Raw genomic sequence first — 19,393 nt, forward strand, 5'->3', positions numbered from 1 at the left:
ACCTTATAAATCTTATAGTTTATAGGCATTTAGGCCTGTTACTAGGCATTTAAGCACAAAAAAGGGAAACAAAAATGATGAATCACTGCGCGGCCTGAAAAGTATTCAGTGATATTTTCTTTGACCTGTCTGTGCAAGGAATTTTTCAGGGAGGGTAAACAGGTTCTGCCGTCATTTCAACCCCGAGTAACTGTACGTCACCTTAGTATTCTCAAAAGAAAAATAAAAAACAAACAAACGTGCAAATAAAAAACTGAAGTTAGCCAATAACAGATATTTCTACAGTTTGCTGTAGAAAATACCATTCAACAAAAATAAATTATCATGCAAATTTTTGTACCGATTAAAACTATGTTTTTGGATTATATTTACAATTTTGGTACATATGCCACTTACGTCGCAGAACACGAAATAACAAATTCACGATGATTTTTACACCTGAGAGAGAGAGAGAGAGAGAGAGAAGACATAACATCACATACTTCTTGAATTATGACACCCTATTTTTAGAGTTCTCTCTCTCTCTCTCTCTCTCTCTCTCTCTCTCTCTCTCTCTCCACACCTTAGCTGGAACATACAAAGCTCTACTGACAGCTACTGGATTTCAGGGAACCCGCCCAAGTCATCCTTCTTCATCTGGTATGTGAATCAAACAAAGGTCACTCAGTTTGTAAGGTGATTACGCTCCCACTGCGCCAGGAATCCAAAGAGAGGGAACTGTCTTGCGCCGCGCTCAGCAAAATAATCCTTCTTTAAAAAGCAATGACAGTTACATTACATCAATAAATACGAAGATCTCGTACTGTATAGCTATTAAGTAGTGAAGGCTAGTAAAAAAAATTCAAAAAAGTAATTTTATATTTTTCAACAAGCAGGTCTACAGTTTTTTCCTACAAAACTTTTAGCGGTGTGCATGAGTCTTATGAATCTCTCTCTCTCTCTCTCTCTCTCTCTCTCTCTCTCTCTCTCTCTCTCTCTCTCTCTCTCTCTCTCTCGTTGCAACCCACAACAATTAACTAACAAAATGGTGCATAATTCACTACTTAGGCCAAAGGAGTATCTACCCGTCCAGCTCGAGAATCGAACACTGGTCACTAGTTCGTCAGCTGAGCGTGCTTACCACTGTGCCATGAGAGAGAGAGAGAGAGAGAGAGAGAAAGAAGAAGAAGAAGAAGAAGAGAGAAATCACACGTGTGTGTGCACATGCCATAAAAGCTACCTTCCACTAAACAATAACTATAAATTGACATAAATTCATAACTTCAAATAAAAAGCAATAAGCTACATATTAAAATACACATATACCGTATTTAAATAACACAAATTTATACCAGGCAAAACTATGATTTATTACCTTTCAATGATATATGGTTTTTAGCAATTTATGCTAGATACTGTATAGTAAAGCCCTAAAATGCCCACAGAAATTTCTATTGATTTTAACCCTATGCATGAGAGAGAGAGAGAGAGAGAGAGAGAGAGAGAGAGAGAGAGAACTGTGTGTATACGTGTTCAAATTTTATAAAATTATCTTTCACTATGATGCAATGACACAGCATTGCACATATAATGTGAATTCGTTCAAATCAAACATACAAATACAAAAATATGCTAAAAATACACACCATACTAAATATATACAAGACATCCTTAGTCATATGCTCATCGTACCAGTTACATCACATACAGCAAACATCTCGTGATGTCGGCCTCAAGGTTTATCGTTAGCGTGAGCTGGTGCATTTTTAGATGATTATAGTAAGATATATTTTCAAATGACAAAAAAGTAAGTCACCTGAATTTCAAAGGGTCTCATTTTGGACGACGAATACAGGCAAAAGTGGGATGATAAATACACGCAGCAGTGAACTAAAAGTATTTACATGAGAGAGGGTTAAGAGTTTAAGAGCAATAAAATACGTGATTTTATGCAAAAAATATATTTGCTAAGGGAAACACTCTTAAAAAAAATACAACCTCTAACAAAATTAAGTTAATATATATATATGTATATAAAATGCCTGGACTCTCACTCGAAAGACGGGGTTCGGACCGTGTGAGTCAGAAATTTTATTTCTGTGAAAACGTTCTCATGTGTTCACTTTCATATATATATATATATATATATATATATATATATATATATATATATATATATATATATATATATATATATATATATACAATATATATATATATATATATATATATATATTATATATATATATATATAAATATATATATAAAATATATATATAATGTAAAATATATATAATAATATATAAATATATATATCATATTATATATATATATATATATATTATATATATACATATATATATATATATATATATATATATATATATATATATACATACATACATATATAAAATATACAAAGTTCCGGTCCTGAGGTAAAAGATTTTCATAAAATCCACGATATACGAATACAACTCTAAAACACAGTCAAACAACCGCTTGAAAAACTTCAGAGGTAACATCTAATTCAAATACTTGCAATGTGCAACTTCGCTTTGGCAGAACATGTGCTTAACTCGTTGTCACAACCAAGGACATTCGTTCCCCTTAAGACTGAATAGGATCTGAATGATACTTTAACACGTAGTCTTTCAACTCCACTTGTTCACAAAATGCCTCCTCTTTCATCGCCCAGGTATTTTTTCTCTTAAGATCTTACAACAGGTAAAGGTTAAACCGTGACTTTCCGACTGTCATTTATTCACTTTAATCACCCAGGGTAAATGAACGATGTCTGACAAGATTTCTCTCTCTCTCTCTCTCTCTCTCTCTCTCTCTCTCTCTCTCTCTCTCTCTCTCTCTCTCTCTCTCTCTCTCTCTCTCTCTTGCTAGAGAGTGAATATGCAGATGGGCCTAATAAAACTGAAATGTCCCTTTAGTTGTGATCACGAGAAATGCCAAGCTCTTGAAACAGTCAAAGGCTTTAACGACTGCCAACTGCCGTGCAGCGAGCAAGGATGTCTTGAACTGCCATCCCACTTTTTCTTAATTTACTACTTTTCCCCGTTCCAATGCTTCGTAATTACACAGACGCTTACAAATACAAATATGTACGCGATGACATGATAAACACCTATTAAACCAAAACTGCTTGGCAGAACGTGAAGATCAAGGCTTAGAGATATGAAATACCTTTGGAAAAACCGTTAACTTATATCGAGTCCCAATAAAAATACCTAAGTCGCCGTTCTGAAAGAAACGAATCTCTGCAGCTGCATTAGACCCGCTTAATTCTGATTTGCGACATACCTAACTACACTTCTTGATCTGTCACAGCGATACTTATCGAATACCGTTCCGCCGTCTACATGCCTATGAAGTACTTGCTGGGCTCCAATCAGATACCCTTTGGTGGTCGGCTGACTTAGAGGATTTCACTTCGGCACAAGCATATATGTACACATATACCATCATTAAAACTTCTGCGCATGTATATTACTGTATGTACGTATGTATGTATATGTGTATATATACATATATATATATATATATATAGTGCATATACACATTTATATGCATATATAATTATATATAGACAAACAGAGAGCCAGATACATACACAGAAACATCTGGTCGCTACCTAATAGTCACATCTGGTATAGTCACCCTTTCTATAAATATAAGAACCAATACAAACACATAGATTTATAAAAAATCATCTCGCTATTCAATGACGGTGACCTGTAACCCATTTAGCATGGAAGAGTTAAAAGAATGGTTCACTATAATTAGAACTGATGTCAATTTAAATGCACATCCCATGGAACTGGTCGCTGGGGAAACAAACCACTACATAAGATACAAAGGATTCCTCTATACATTCGTTCCTTCTAGATTTGGAAGCAAAAATAAATATAAATCTATAAATAAACAATTTAAAACGCATAAAAATATGGTACTGACTGATCTAATGGCATTGACAATTCCTAATCCTTAAACCACATGAGCAAGATATGGAATTACGGAGTATGATTCCCCTATACATTCGTTCCTTCTAGATTTGGAAGCAAAGATAAATATAAATCTATAAATAAACAATTTAAAACGCATAAAAATATGGTACTGACTGATCTAATGGCAATGACAATTCCTAATCCTTAAACCACATGAGCAAAATATGGAATTACGGAGTATGATGAACACAGGCTGACTGGTGCTTAGAAAAACAACTGCCAAAAAAAAAAAACACGTGGAATGTTTAGTGTAGCAGCGAATCGGACGAATGAGGAGGCATTATAGCATTAGAATGTCTTTGCCTCCCCCAAAAAATTCGACTGGGATCTGGTTCTCTTGGTTTCCTTTCATCGAAAAAAGTAGTATTTCATCCTGTTTTACCTGCTTATTCTATATAATGTGGCAGCATTAATGAAAAAGGACAGAAAAAATAAATTTTTACCAGTTCATAACAGCGAGACATGCTCAAGATTTACTGACGGTTTTTCATGCTAGCCTTTGTTTCTAGTATCTTTAATTCAAGATGAAATGACTAAAAGGGTCCATTACTTGCCAAAAGTTAAGTTAAGCATGCCTTAGGCTGCCCATTCACTAGCGATTTGATTGAGAAATCAGATCGTGGTGGGCGGGGCTTTGAAACTGTATAGGTGAACATTCACACTACGATCAGATCTTCATAAACATGTCATTTCAGTCTCAGCAGTAGAGCAGTTAACACCTATGGCGGAACCTCTCCATAATTACGACCTTTATACCATTGCTTTTTTGACTTGTAAATATATGAGACTTAAGAATAAAGGACAGAAGCAAGAAGAGACGACGACGAGGAGGGAGATAATTTTATGGATTATTTTTTATGACAAAATATTTTTATTTCTAGTTTCCTGATACACCAAGAATGGATTGCAACTGCCGAAGGTTTCCGTGAGATGTGGCAATTCCCGAATTGTTTAGGAGCTGTTGACGGGAAACATGTAGCCATCACGCCACAAAAAGATGCAGGCTCCTATTTTTATAATTATATAAAGGGTACCATAGCCTAGTATTGCTGGCAGCCGTCAAATACAAATGGTGAATTTATCATGTGTGATTTTGAAACGAATGGAAAAATATGTGATGGGGGTGTTATTGAAAACAAAATTTGGCGAAAAATTGGCCAAAGGCAGTCTTTCAATACCCTATGCTGCCCCTCCATCATCCTCGTCGGAACCTTTTAACTTTTTGTGTTTATAGGCGATGACTTTTTCAATGAAAAATTTTTAAAAACCCTATGCTCAAAACCAGCAAGAACAGAAAAAGGATGTTCAACTATAGACTGTGCAGAGCTCGCGGAAGGTACTCGAGACTGCATTCGGAGGACTGCGAGCAGTTTTCGAATATTTTTCAACTCAATTAATTTGAAATTGTAAAAACATAGAAAGGTTGTAATGACGTGCTGTTTGTTTACACAATTATATGCACAAGTCATTGCTAAAATTCCTGATATGTCAGAGGATTTGCCCTCTGAGTAATATGCATCATTATTACGTGATGGAAATGGACACGACACTAGAGATGCAAAAAAAGGTCGAGAAATGTTTCTGAACTATTTCATTGGTGAAAGGTGCAGTACACTGGCAATCAGAGATGGTTTGAAATATATTTTGTATCTGAACATTATAATGATTGCGGTTTTCTGGCTTATGAATATTAAATATCAAATATTTCAAGATAACTTTGTGTATAATTATATTTCATATTGGTATTGCCTTAAGACGTTTGGTTTTTATTAAATATATAAATTGTCATGGTTTCAATTAACAGGTTCTGTTCATTAAATATAATAATGCAATGTATATTAATTTCCCTTACCTTTTGCACATTAGACACAGAAGGACGTGGTGCTTCTGAATCCTTTATAAATGATAGAAGATCATAATGCCATAGAGATGGTTCATACACCTCATCAGTTCCTGTACCAGATTTCTTGGAGGCCTCAACCTTTTTTTAGTTCCTTTCGCAACACACTGCGCATATTGTTGATTTTTTTAGTGACCGTGTCTTTATTGGCTTCAGGAGACTTATCTTAAAGTTTTTCTATCAGAACTTCGTAAGCCTTGTTTTTAGCGTTTCTATTCCAGTACATTTTACTCTTTACGTTCCAAAGGCATGGATGACTCTTATAAAGTTCAATAAATTAGCCCCAAAAAACTTTGTCCACCCAAATATCAGACATTTGCTTTTCCACTTTTATTTTCAGCTCAAAAAGAACAAAATAATGAGGCTTCCGATATAGAGACTGACCAAGTTGACTAAACTAGCGACAAACCAGCATTTCCACCAGAAGCAAATACCATCTGTCTTTAAATGGCCTCGTTTAGATCTGAACGAACTATCGATTGTGGTAATTAGACCCTACAATCAGACTCGAGGAACAATACCAACACTCGCACAACGATATGCTGAAAGTCCGCCCACTTTGATCTAATTTCACGGATTCAATCGCTAGTGAATCAGCAGCCTTAGTTTAACCAGACCACTGAGCTGGATTAACAGCTCTCCCAGGGTTGAAGGATTGGACTTATTTTGTAGCTAGAAACCAGCTGGTTACCTAGCAACTTGAGACCTACAGCTTGTTGTGGAATCGAACCACATTATATCGAAATGAATTTCTATCACCAGAAATAAACTGCACAGAAAATCGTATAAGTATTTTATGAAGATTTTCACTCTACAATACAATTAAGCAACTCCGATCAACTGTTACAACGTAGCTGGAACTTTACGAATAAGCCATGCATTGAAAGCCTATTGAATCATAATGGGAACATTTTTTCCGCCAAGAGCCCACCGTTTCATTGGCTACAGTCAGTATTAAAGCGTTACAGCATTACAGCAAGGTTAATTCTCCTGCCTTTAAACCCTCACTCCATGGCTCTAGGTTCTTTTATCGTGAGGTTAAAAAACTCAATCAATTATAGCTTTCTAATAAACAACTACTGCTCTCTCATACAATTTCAATCTCCTCTTAACTATCGTGAACTCAGTTTCCTTTCCCTTCACAATTAAACATTCTAAAGCTAGTTCTTTTCGAAAACCAACAGTGCAGCTTTCAAAATCTAACAAATACTGTGACCCTTCTTTCTAATGACAGGTAGTCTTTTGTGTCATTTGGGGGATATATCTCTTTGGCATACCTTTACTGAACAGGTAAAGATGCTGGAAGGGAAAGATTTCAACAAAAATAAAACTAATTTTGACACAGCAGATACGTAGAGAGAGAGAGAGAGAGAGAGAGAGAGAGAGTTAAAAGTCAATTCACTGTAATAACTTAACTTACTGCGTAAAGTTTTCAAGCTTATAAGACGCACGTAACACCAATATACTCTGTTGAAAATATATATGAAAAAGAAAAAGGTGATAAAAACCACCCATGCCATTATCTTAAAACATTGGTTTTTCTAGCCATACTTAAATCGATAATGGAATCCTATCAAACTATAGTTCATATGTTTTCAACAGGTTTCCAGGTTCCACAAGATCCTTAATTTTATGTACAAGAATTTAACCCAACTCTATATGTAAATATCAGCTTACCAAATTTACTACCTCAGGAGTCCCATGTAGAAAAGGCCTAAGATAAACATCAACGATGTTTTCTATACAGTTTTTCAACAATCTTAGTGACTTCAAAACGTGTTGATTTAATATTACAAAATTCTAAAATGAACGAAAATTTGAATTATCCGATATTGGATTGACTCCTTATAGGAACATATAAAGGGGTAAAGAACAAAGTATACAAAAGAATGTAAAGGCTTACAATTTTTAAAAGAAATAAATATCAAATTTGCAATAATACACACAAAAATTCATAAACAAATGCAAGTACGTATTCAACACATGGTAATTGCCACAACCACCTCATGCGCTGCCAATATATAGTACCACAATAGTCATTTGGTTGATATGTGTTAGAGAAAAATAGTCATTTGGTTGATATGTGTAAGAGAAAAAAAGGTTCAAATAATCATTGTATATACATCTTACAACACGCCAAATTGAATTCTTTACAACACGCCAAAATGAATTCTAAGACATGAGTAAACAAGAGCATTTTTCGAATTCTTCAGTTTTCAAAAAAAAAAAAAAAAAACTCGCCGTGCTACAGTCTCGAAAGCATCCACTCGGTGTATAAATATTCACATAAATTTGCCACAAGCATCTCAGCGTCCAACGTATTCGGTAAGGAATCTGTTAAATCATCTCCCTTACAAATGATTTCTCCAAATTAGGTCTTGGGTCGCTGAGGTGGTATGTTTCTTATTATTTGACGGCGTTTGCAATGGCAATTGGACATTTCCTGCTCCATTTAAGACACTTGCTGATAACAAACGGTAAAAGGAAAAATTCAATCGATATCCTTTTCTAATTAAACACATACACACACACACATGGGCTCGCGCACACATATGATTTATGTGCATATGTATGTACAGACGCGCGCACGATTGTAGTTGCACCTGAAAGACGTGGAATGAGCATACCAGCAAGTAGTAAGCAGATCCCACTGGGAAATATGTCCATCAGAAACACATGAAATACGAGCTCCATCACATGCGGAATGCTCTCATCAAATATATGACGGCGTTGGGCATTTCTGAGCAACTCTAGGGTTACTTGAAAAACTTATACCAGGAATGCTGCTACTAAGACATTCGCGCGCGACATTCATGGTTCTCTCTCTCTCTCTCTCTCTCTCTCTCTCTCTCTCTCTCTCTCTCTCTCTCTCTCTCTCTCTCTCAAAATTAGAAAACGTTAGCCTTAATTTCAAATGTTCTTGAGAAACGGTACGAAAATGCAACCAACGATAAACAACTGTTTTTAGTAAGCCTTTGCAGCCTGAATCCCCTCAGGGTTATTCACCTTTAGCCATAGGAATGCTTGCAAGATCTGGACTAGTTTACCAATATAAAAACAGATACATACTCTGTGTAATTAACCAAAACCTTCCATACAAATCACACATTCACAAGAGGAAAATCCTTAAACAATACTTTTAAAAAGAAAACATCTAAATGAATTCGAGAAAACTGGCCTCGTTGTTTTATTTTCTGGTTAGCACACCCAACATGCGACCTTTAAAAATCTGATGGCTGCATCCGATTCTATTTTACAAAGAGGTAGGAATTCACATACACATACACACACACACACACACGCACACATACGACGTATACAGGAGCCACGCAAAACTTATGAAGGTTAATTCTAATTACTAAAGAACGTTTATCAAATGTAATCATTGGCAGTTAATTAACATAAGAAAATAAAATTCTAACGAATTAGCAGAAAAAATAAAGGTAAATTTAATTTGTATCAAAATTACAAATTTCGTTTCAAAACTCTTTTTACTGATTACCAGAATAACATGCATAATTCAAAACACTTAGGTGATGAAATTTTCTTTTACACTGGTGTACTCCTCCACCAAGTGAACACGCCTGAGTCATCATCAGACCTCAAGATTCCAATGTTAGTAAAAATCAAGAGAAAGATATGAGTACGAGTGTGGGTTCTTTGATATATACTGGACTGTCAGAGAGAGAGAGAGAGAGAGAGAGAGAGGCTCCCGCACATGCATGGTTCATATATACTCGTACATATTTTTTGTATGCACAATTGCGAGCGTACATATTATAATATTATAATTACTTTTGTATTTTATCATTACAATGACATTTTCAAATCAATGAAAGAAAAAGCCATTTTTAAATATGACCTCCTTCTCACAGTTTCGAAAAGCAAGATATTTCTGAGTTTCCCTAGGTACTAGAATAATTTAATTTGGCAAAGTACAGACGTTTCCAAGTCAAATCATTAGTTCTAACAAGCGTCCATAAACTTGAGCCAATAAACGCATGACAATGGTGCATCAGAATGTCTCGGAAGTCAAGATGTGCATCTCCAAGTGATAGTTTTGTAAATGAGTAGAAGCCAAATGCCAAGTTTTTTATTTCTTCACCATAATAAAACTGGATATTCAACCTCAAATACCTAATATGTATCCCCCATAGCCCTCATATAGATTATGAATTACTACGCCTAAAGTGTTTAGATTTTGTAATTATTTGAAAAGAGTGACACGACGAAAAACATTTAATCTCCTTAATACTTACGGAAAAAGAAGCACTCTGTAAATCATTTACATCAAATGATGAATAAACAAGCATTCTAACAGTATTATTAAAACAATACCTGTCATCTACTGAAAACCGACCAACTCTTCTCTATGATCATTCCCATAGATGTAAGGTTACAGACACCATTTTGGATTTTTAAATGGTAAACATCTGCCAATTTTCATCAAATAAAATGTGCTTGTGACACACAAATGCCCAGGATGACAGTTACTTTTAACAAGAAAGTCATTGCCAAGGTCATACAGTCATTTTCTTGGGTGTGGTCTGAAGGAGCTTCATGAGCGGAGTATGCACTTCAAATACATAGGCTAGTTTAAAAGTTAAAAAACTTATATATAAAATCTACGGAATGTGCACACACAATTTCACCATTAAGCACTCTTTTCATAAAAAATAAACAAAGTGCAGACATACGAAGAAGCTCTTTGCAAAAGTATATATGCATAATAGTCTAACTTTGCACCCAGATTTGAGCGAGATATTTTGAACCGAGTAAAGGTTTTGATGACATGGTACACGTGACAGACACACTTACGGACAGAAAGATAGACCAACGACAGTACATACAAAGGGAAAACTGCAATACAAGACTTTAACAGTAGCGGACTAATAAGCAATGAATCCGCGAAACACCATCAGTCAATGAAACAGAAACTAAAGGTAACAGAGAAAATAATGCATGAATACAGCTTTTATTTACCGAATCTCATGAAGATACCTAACAGGACGCTAACCTAAATCACTGCAACTTATTTTTAGTTGAAATAAGCAACCATATTGTGATCATCAGCAATTACAGATTTTAAGTCATTGCAATTACAATTGGCGCAAGAAAATGTTCACTACCTAATTCCTTTTTTTTTTACCTGCAAACAATTTTAACATCAAGTCATTAAAGCTATTGCAACTCTCTCTCTCTCTCTCTCTCTCTCTCTCTCTCTCTCTCTCTCTCTCTCTCTCTCTCGTTCAATAAATGCCCGAGTAACAAGCAATAACAATGTAATCATCATTATTACTATTATCTGGAAAAGCTGGTCAAATACAGCTTTAAGAAATGTAGAGGAACCCCAAAGGGAATAAACAAAGTGTCCATGTAATACTTTACTTGAATTTACGGAAAGCCGTTTCATGAACGAAAGGCCCACACAGTTAAACGTACTCCTGCTTAGAAGGCGATGATGTCTACACACACGCAATGTAAACCTTTCACTGGCTGTTATACACGCGCTTTAAAAAAACATTCAAAGCATATATACTATCAGACGACGAACAAGAATAAAAACACACAAACTTAATGCCCGATGAAGAAGATTTATACAAATGTTAGAAGGATCAATGTGAAATAGATGAGATTAATCATTACAGGAGGAAGTCCATGAGGCGCTACTGACATGTTCCCTTCAATCAACAAAAAGTTTTGTGCTTGAATTACGAATAATCAGTATCTGGGGCCCCGAAGATTTACAAAAGATATTACTTACCTTCCTAAATCTTGGACCTGGTCTCCATGGAGGCAAGTCTAAAAATGGAGTTTCGTACCAAAGGACCATCGTCGTTAAAAGCACAAAAATATATGGGTGCACTTTGCATTATATAGTGTAGGATAAAGATGTAAAACCGCGCAAACACACACTTCTTTCAGATCATCGGTATTACTTATACATGCATAAATAATTAATGAACTTTTCTAGTTCCCTGTACCTGTCTCTCTCTTCGTTATCTCGCAATGGGACTTTGAAAAAATCTTTTGTCATCGCTCTTGGAGTTTCTAAGAAATTTGACCAAGTTTGACTTAAAAAAAAAAAACTCAACAAGACCTCTCGCAGTGACTTGGACAAACATAAATGGAAGTGTGCTGCTTCTAAACATAAAATTATGTAATTTCTTTCCTTCATCCTGAATAATCCATGTCTGTTTGGAGCGCTCATTTTCTGTTTACCTTCATGACAAGACTGAATCAAGAGGTCACTGGTCTTGTCAACGACCTTGCCCTCACTTCTTCCTAGATCCTCTTCCTCTGGGAGCCCCACTACATATACTATTCAGTTACGGATGTACTGTGCTGAAAGATATAATTTATTTTTAATCGGGAAGCAATCCTTGGAATCATCTCCTTATCTATCTTCTTCGTGGCTACGACGTGCTCTTTTCGTATTTTTATTTTTTCAACCATAATTTTTTCCCTTCTTTAAACAGAAGTACCGAGGTGATCGTTCGACCGGTATTCAAATTTAAAAGAAAATATTTACGAGAGAGAGAGAGAGAGAGAGAGAGAGAGAGAGAGAGAGAGAGAGAGAGAGAGAGAGAGACAAATAAGGGAGGAGTTGAAACGTGCATTCTCCCATAATCAACGAAGGCATCTACAGGTGGCAATCAGCATCCCATTCGCTTGTAAAACGATGTCAGCCCAGATTAGAACCATTTTTGCCTTACAGAAAATCCGGTTCTGAGGCGCGAAGGCAAACCATTTAATGTTTTCTGCTTTTGGCTCTCCATCAAGCAAAAAGGCCAGGCCTCTCATTACTAATGTCAGTGAGATTAGGAATGATAGAATGCATTAGAATTCTGATATCGGACACTCCAAATTAGATTTACCGGTTTTTCAGTATCTTAAAAAGGTATATATAGTAAATTACTTTACCGAACCTCCAAATACGATGTTTAATAGACTGAATGTCTCAGCATTTTTACGACTTCGCCAAAGGAAGGAATAAATACTTACCAAGCAAATAATTAGTACTAGTATAGATTCAAGTTACTATTCGGTGTGCACAATAAATATATATAAATATATATATATAAATATATATATATATATATATATATATATATATATATATATATATATATATATATATAGTATGTATAATGCATATTATAAATTTATATATATGTATATATATATATATATATATATATATATATATATATATATATATATATATATATATATATATGTGTGTGTATACTGTATATACACACACACACAAATTTCTGACTTACATCGGGATCGAATCACAGTCTCTCAAATGAAAGGCAAGGGCACTACCAAATGACTAACACAAGTCATAAAAGAAGTTGGAACCTAGTATTGCGCAGCACACAAATTCTTCCTGGGCGGGGCGAGCCTGCTGCGTAACATACCAGCGAATTGGCGAATTTTGCCCACTTGCCGACCACCAGTGAGTCAATTAGTGGCATTTCAAAACGATTGCGCATGGAAGGTAGCTAGGTGCGCCCAAGATAACGGAAGATTTAATTTGTATATGTTTATATTTTAAAGTCTGATTTTCTTATATTTTAGAGACATCAGCAACTAATAGTTTCTAAGTCTGAGTCAAGTCTTCTTACTTGACATTTGAATGGAAAATGGGATTCCATAACAACAATCTTCAAGCAATGGATGAAAAATCATACCCTCTCTCGAAGAAAAATAGATATTCTCTATAATTCCATATCAGGATAATCTTCTTTGAAATGTTGAAATGACAACCAGTTACAATTAATTTCTTTCTTAAGCCTCGCCAGTCAGGTTAATGGCTCTACCATATAGTAAATGAAAGGTCAAAGTTAATACCAAATTTCCCCTAGGTCAGTTTATGTAATAGAATTCAGTAGGAGCTACCAAAATACAGCATTCCAGATTAGCGACATATAATACATTTTAGCAACTTCACCATATGGTGAATGACAGATCAAAGAGGGTTCGTAATTCAGGACAATGACCTCTTTGTGGGACCTATAAATGCGAGGTCAGTTCTGCGATTGTAGTCAATCAGTAGAGTAGAGCCCAAGTGCTGCTGCACGACTTTTCAAAGTTCTCGTTCAAGACACGTACTCGGCGAATTATAACTCGTGGTTTTCATATATATCTTAACAAATAAACTACTCCATACAATGAACAGATTTTAAACAAAACGTACCCAGTAGAAGAACTTGATTCTAATAATGAAACTATTCAAGTGATATGAAGCGTCAGCCAAGACAATTAAGTAGACCAATCGCAAATACGATCAAAGTTATTCAAATTTACACAGCTTCACTTAGGTTGAGGATGAAAATCAGCCTCCTCAGCCACTCATATTTTGGTTTGTGGATGCAAAATGTTAAACAGTCGATGCTTTCTAGTATATTAAGAAAGCATTTTCCAAACATCGCATTGCAGTCAGTCTTCAAGGAAAGGACTTAAAGTTATTTTCAAAAGATTACTTGAGCAACAAACAAAGTAGAGCAACAGTATCTGAGAATGCTCAAATTGATTCTTATGAAATATCAAATGATAGCTATAAAAATGATAACATGGTCTTGCTAAATCAATATATTATTTTGCCCTCTTGTAAAATGATGGTTAAAGGCTATTTTAAGAGACGATGCAGAGAGAAACAAACAGGTAAAATTCCATTTATCAAATGATACCTATTCCTTAGGCGTATTCTGGGAATGTCTAACAATACTATGAAGAAAATGTCTAGCAATGTGAAAAATATTGCTGTAATGACTCGAGATTCATACTTTGCACTCCCAAGTTGATGAATCAACTGCATAACCAACAAAGCGCAACTAATCGCCTTTATTCCTTTATTGATGAGGATACTATAGTATTTTGGTAGTAAATTTCTGGAAGTCGTGTGTCAGGTTTGTACTGATGGAGCTCCATCATGACTAGGTTCTATTCCAGGTCTTGCATCGTATGGCAGAAACTTACCATCCCAGCATCATAGCAACTCATTGTTTTTCTTGCACAGAGAGCCTGATGGCAAAACACTTGGTGCCTAAATTGAACGACATTTTTAAGTCAAGTCAAGTTGTCGAAATGGTCAATTCATTGACTAGACTGATAGGGAAAGCTCGTATATTTCACTACTTTGTGAGAAGCATGGATTCACAGCACACACGCTGTTTGAACTTCAAGAACTACTGCCATTTTCTTGTAAAGAAAATAAGTAAATTTTGTGAGACTTACAGAATGTAGGTTTTACTCCAAGAACTGAAACATCTGCCATTATGTTTCAGCAGCACAATAGTCCGACTTGTCCAGCAAGAGTGATAGAAAACCTTCACTCATCTATTGACAAAATGAAAGTATTCCAGAAAAAAACTAGCCGTTTGGCAAAGAAAAGAAGCTAGTTTAGGCTGTTTGAAATGTTTCGTTTTTAGTTAGAAGCCCATTCAGACAATTTAATTCCTTTAATAGTGGATCATTTAGCAATTCTGGAGGTAATCTGGGCCATTACTTTCCATCAATAGACACCGAACAATACGATTAGATTTAACCCCTTTCATTAGACATTTAAACTGATGACGCTTTGGCTTTTCGTTAACTGGAGCTGGCTACCATATCTACAATCACTTGGCTTCAAGATCAAGCAGGAAGGGGTGCCCCATCGATCAGTTCTGGATTTCAATCAAAGAAGAATATCCTTCAATAACTAGGAAAACTTTGACAGTTTTATTGCAGTTTTCCACATCGTATCTCCGTGAGCAAGGTTTTTCTGTTCTGACTGACATTAAATGTAAAAACAGATCAAATGTTAAATGCATTGATGAAGAGATGAGAGTATGTTTATTCAGAAAACTGCGAAATCTTATCAAGCACATGTTTCGCATTAGGATACTTAAATGTAAAATATGTCTAAAAATACATGGTTACTTTCAGGCACTTCTTTATCATTTTTCTATTCTCAAATTTCATGATTAATTTTGCCATATTAAAAAATCTGTGATGCGCCCCAAAGTTTTGGTTATTTCACAGGTGCGCCCTGAGGTCAAAAAGTTTGAGAAACACTGCTTTACCGTGATGTTAGTTAGAAATTTATTTTTGTGAAACACGTGCTCATGTATTCATTAGTTCCATCATATTCACGCTGAAGAGGTAATTCGATTGAAATGCTAGCAACTGACTCACTGGCGGGTCGGGATGTTGGGTAAAATTCGCTGGTATGTTAGGCGGCAGCCTGCCCAGGAAAAACCTCAGGTACAGAAGTACTTAGGTTCCAACTTCCTTTATTACTTATGTAGGTCAACTGGTAGCGCCCTGACATTTACTTGCGAGGCCGGGGTTCGCCTATGTGAGTCTAATTTATTTCTGAAACACATACTCAATATGTTCATTAGAACATATATATATATATATATATATACATATATATATATATATATATATATATATATATATATATATATATATATACGATATTGTGTATGTGTAATATAAAATGCTCACATAAATAAAGGATAAACAGAACCGCATTTATAAGCAATGTCTGTACCTGTCGTCAGTTTTTATGGTTAAAGTACACAGAAGCTGTACTAATGAGCAAAGCCATACTTACAAAGGACAAGTAATTATGGGGTCAAGGGGCAACTTGGCCACTGCTATTTCCCGAAAACTGGAGTAACGAAATTAAGCTGATAAACTTTGAAAATCCAGATGATGCTGTTTTAATTACGAAACCCCATAAGATTTACTAAGTTTGTTTAATAGCATTGGTCATATTACTAGAGAGATAGGACTCAAAATGCATCTCATAAAAACAGAAGTACTGAGGACAAAACTACAAACGAAAACAACATATTTGGCAAACTCTCCGTCTATTCCAAAGTCAACCAATATAAACTTTAACCTTACTCCTTAAACAGTGATCCGTCCTCTGGGCAGATTCTATCGACGTCAGCCATAAAACCAACCGAGTGCCCTTGGAATCCCCCCAACCCCACCCCAATCGAGTAGAAGAAAAAACCGGGAGGTCTATCCAGAGAAAGGACACAAACTAAGTAATGGTGAGCAAAAAATACAATAACCCCACGCACTGTGGTTTCCACTCACACTTTCCCAGAAAAACTTATTTTTCTACCGTACCTACTCCGGCAATGTCTTGTGACTACGATAAGCAATCGCAGCAAGTATCAAACAACAGACACTTATGAAATCATAATAGGTTCAGGCCTTATGCTCACCACATGCTTTCCTGGCCCAATTCCAGCCAACGGAAAAAGGGTAACCTGAGTAATACAGGAAATCCTAGCGAACCCAACAACTCCTTAATTACAGAATTATTTTCCTACCTTACTCTGACGCTACACTTGCCCACGTTTTAATTTACATTCCAACAAAAGCGGTAACATTGCAAATAATAAAAAGAAAACCCTATCATAAAACAGTAACAGTAATTACAATTCAACATGGCAATTACAAATTCCATTGTGTCTAAAACTTTCAGTCCAACTGGATTGACAGAAAAGCTATAAAGAGAAAAGGAAACAAAATGGAAAACGATAAAAAAGAAAAAGAGTGAAGCAGCCATCTAATAACCTACAGAACATCAGAGACCTCTTGGTCAGCGACAACTTTTAAAAAAATACAATAAGTAAGGCATATTTAACTACTGCATATCATTAAGCAAAGGGAAATATAATTTTAGATGAAGGAAGATCAAGTAATGGAGGTTACAGCAGTAGCTAAAAATAAAGTAACAAATCTACCATGTGTGTGAGTCTTTATGCATATAAATGCTCAGATGCACCATCTAATCTTCAAAGCGACTGCTCTAAAGTGTTCAGAGAGAGAGAGAGAGAGAGAGAGAGAGAGAGAGAGAGAGAGAGAGAGAGAGAGAGAGTTGTCTTTCGCTATTATGTGACCTTTCTATGTCCTACAGACAGGGAGGAGGATTCACAGAAAATCACGTGACTCCCCCTTCTACAGCACCAAGCAACAACGCCTGTCTCGTGAGAGGACAAAGGAAACAGCACATAGTTCATTAGAAATACAATGTCCAAAGCTCACGAGCAAAATCTAAACAAAGAGATTAAATTAATCAAGAATCATACATGCAGTAGGACAGCAAAAACTAAGAAAAACAAAACAAAAGACTACTAAGATATAAAGCTAATACACAACGAACTGTTTCAGGGAAGGTATAACTGATTGTACATTTGAATAAATATTTATTTTCAACTGAAAATGAATAGATCAGGAAGATGAGATATTCATAAGAAGTATTCTTGTTGCTCGATGAACTAAATATCTGCACATGAAGCAATTCAAACGTACCCACCAAGTTCACACTGTAACAGAAAAATGAAAAAATTTCGTAGGTTTACGACAGCCTAATACATACATACATATTATATATATATATCTATATATATCTATATATATATATATATAATGAATATAAATTATATATTATATATATTTATATATAATATATACAGTACATACAAAAACAAACACACACATACATGTGTATGTGTGTGTGTATATATATATATATATATATATATATATATATATATATATATATATATATATATATATATTATATATATATATATAATATAAAACTATAATATAGAAACTTCAGTGAATGACAGGTCTCAGGCAAAACCATGGCAAATGGATATGGCTGCGCTGTTTTTTCTTCCACTTGGCCACAGCCTAGCGATCTTAGAATGTTTGACATACTTTTTTTTATTTATAGTTCCCTTGTGGCCTGGAAGAAGTGATCGGTTGTAGGATTAAAGGTATTTCCTTAAGGGATGCTGTGTGGTCACTGGCCTGCTTAATTTCTGAAGACAAACAGACTGCAAATTAGTCGCTTGAAAATGACCTGAGTGGCCAAACAGCTGTCGTGGTCAAAAAGTCTGTGCATTTTCCACCAGAAACTAACTCATGAGAACTGGAATAAACTTCGAAGACGCAGATTCCTGCTAAAAACGCGTGTGTATGTGTACATACACAATAAATAAATAAGTGTATCAGTCTGTATAATATAGCTATATATATATATATAGCATATATATATATATATATATATATATATATATATATATATATATATATATATATATATATGAAAGACCACCGTGATTAGTATTAAAATCTGGTAAGAATTATAGTTTACTGGCAAAAGAAAAAAAAATGGGTTCTGGCAGAGCTAATTTTATGGTAAGACATTTTCTTTTTGTTTATTTCACATAACACATAATGTTAGTTTAAAACTAGAAAAATATTTTCGTGGTTAGTCAGCACTAGCTTTAAGATATTCTTCACTCTTGACTCTTTGAAATTAATTAGAATTAAAGCATCAAGACTGAAGTAAGAATATTTCAATGAGTCATAAATACTGAATTATCAAAGATATCTAATGCATTCACGGCAATCTAAATTTCCATTAGTCATAATCTCCTTTATATCCAAATTACAAACTGGTAGACGA

This window comes from Macrobrachium rosenbergii, chromosome 55 (genome assembly GCF_040412425.1).
Source record: "Macrobrachium rosenbergii isolate ZJJX-2024 chromosome 55, ASM4041242v1, whole genome shotgun sequence".
Classification (NCBI taxonomy): domain Eukaryota; kingdom Metazoa; phylum Arthropoda; class Malacostraca; order Decapoda; family Palaemonidae; genus Macrobrachium; species Macrobrachium rosenbergii.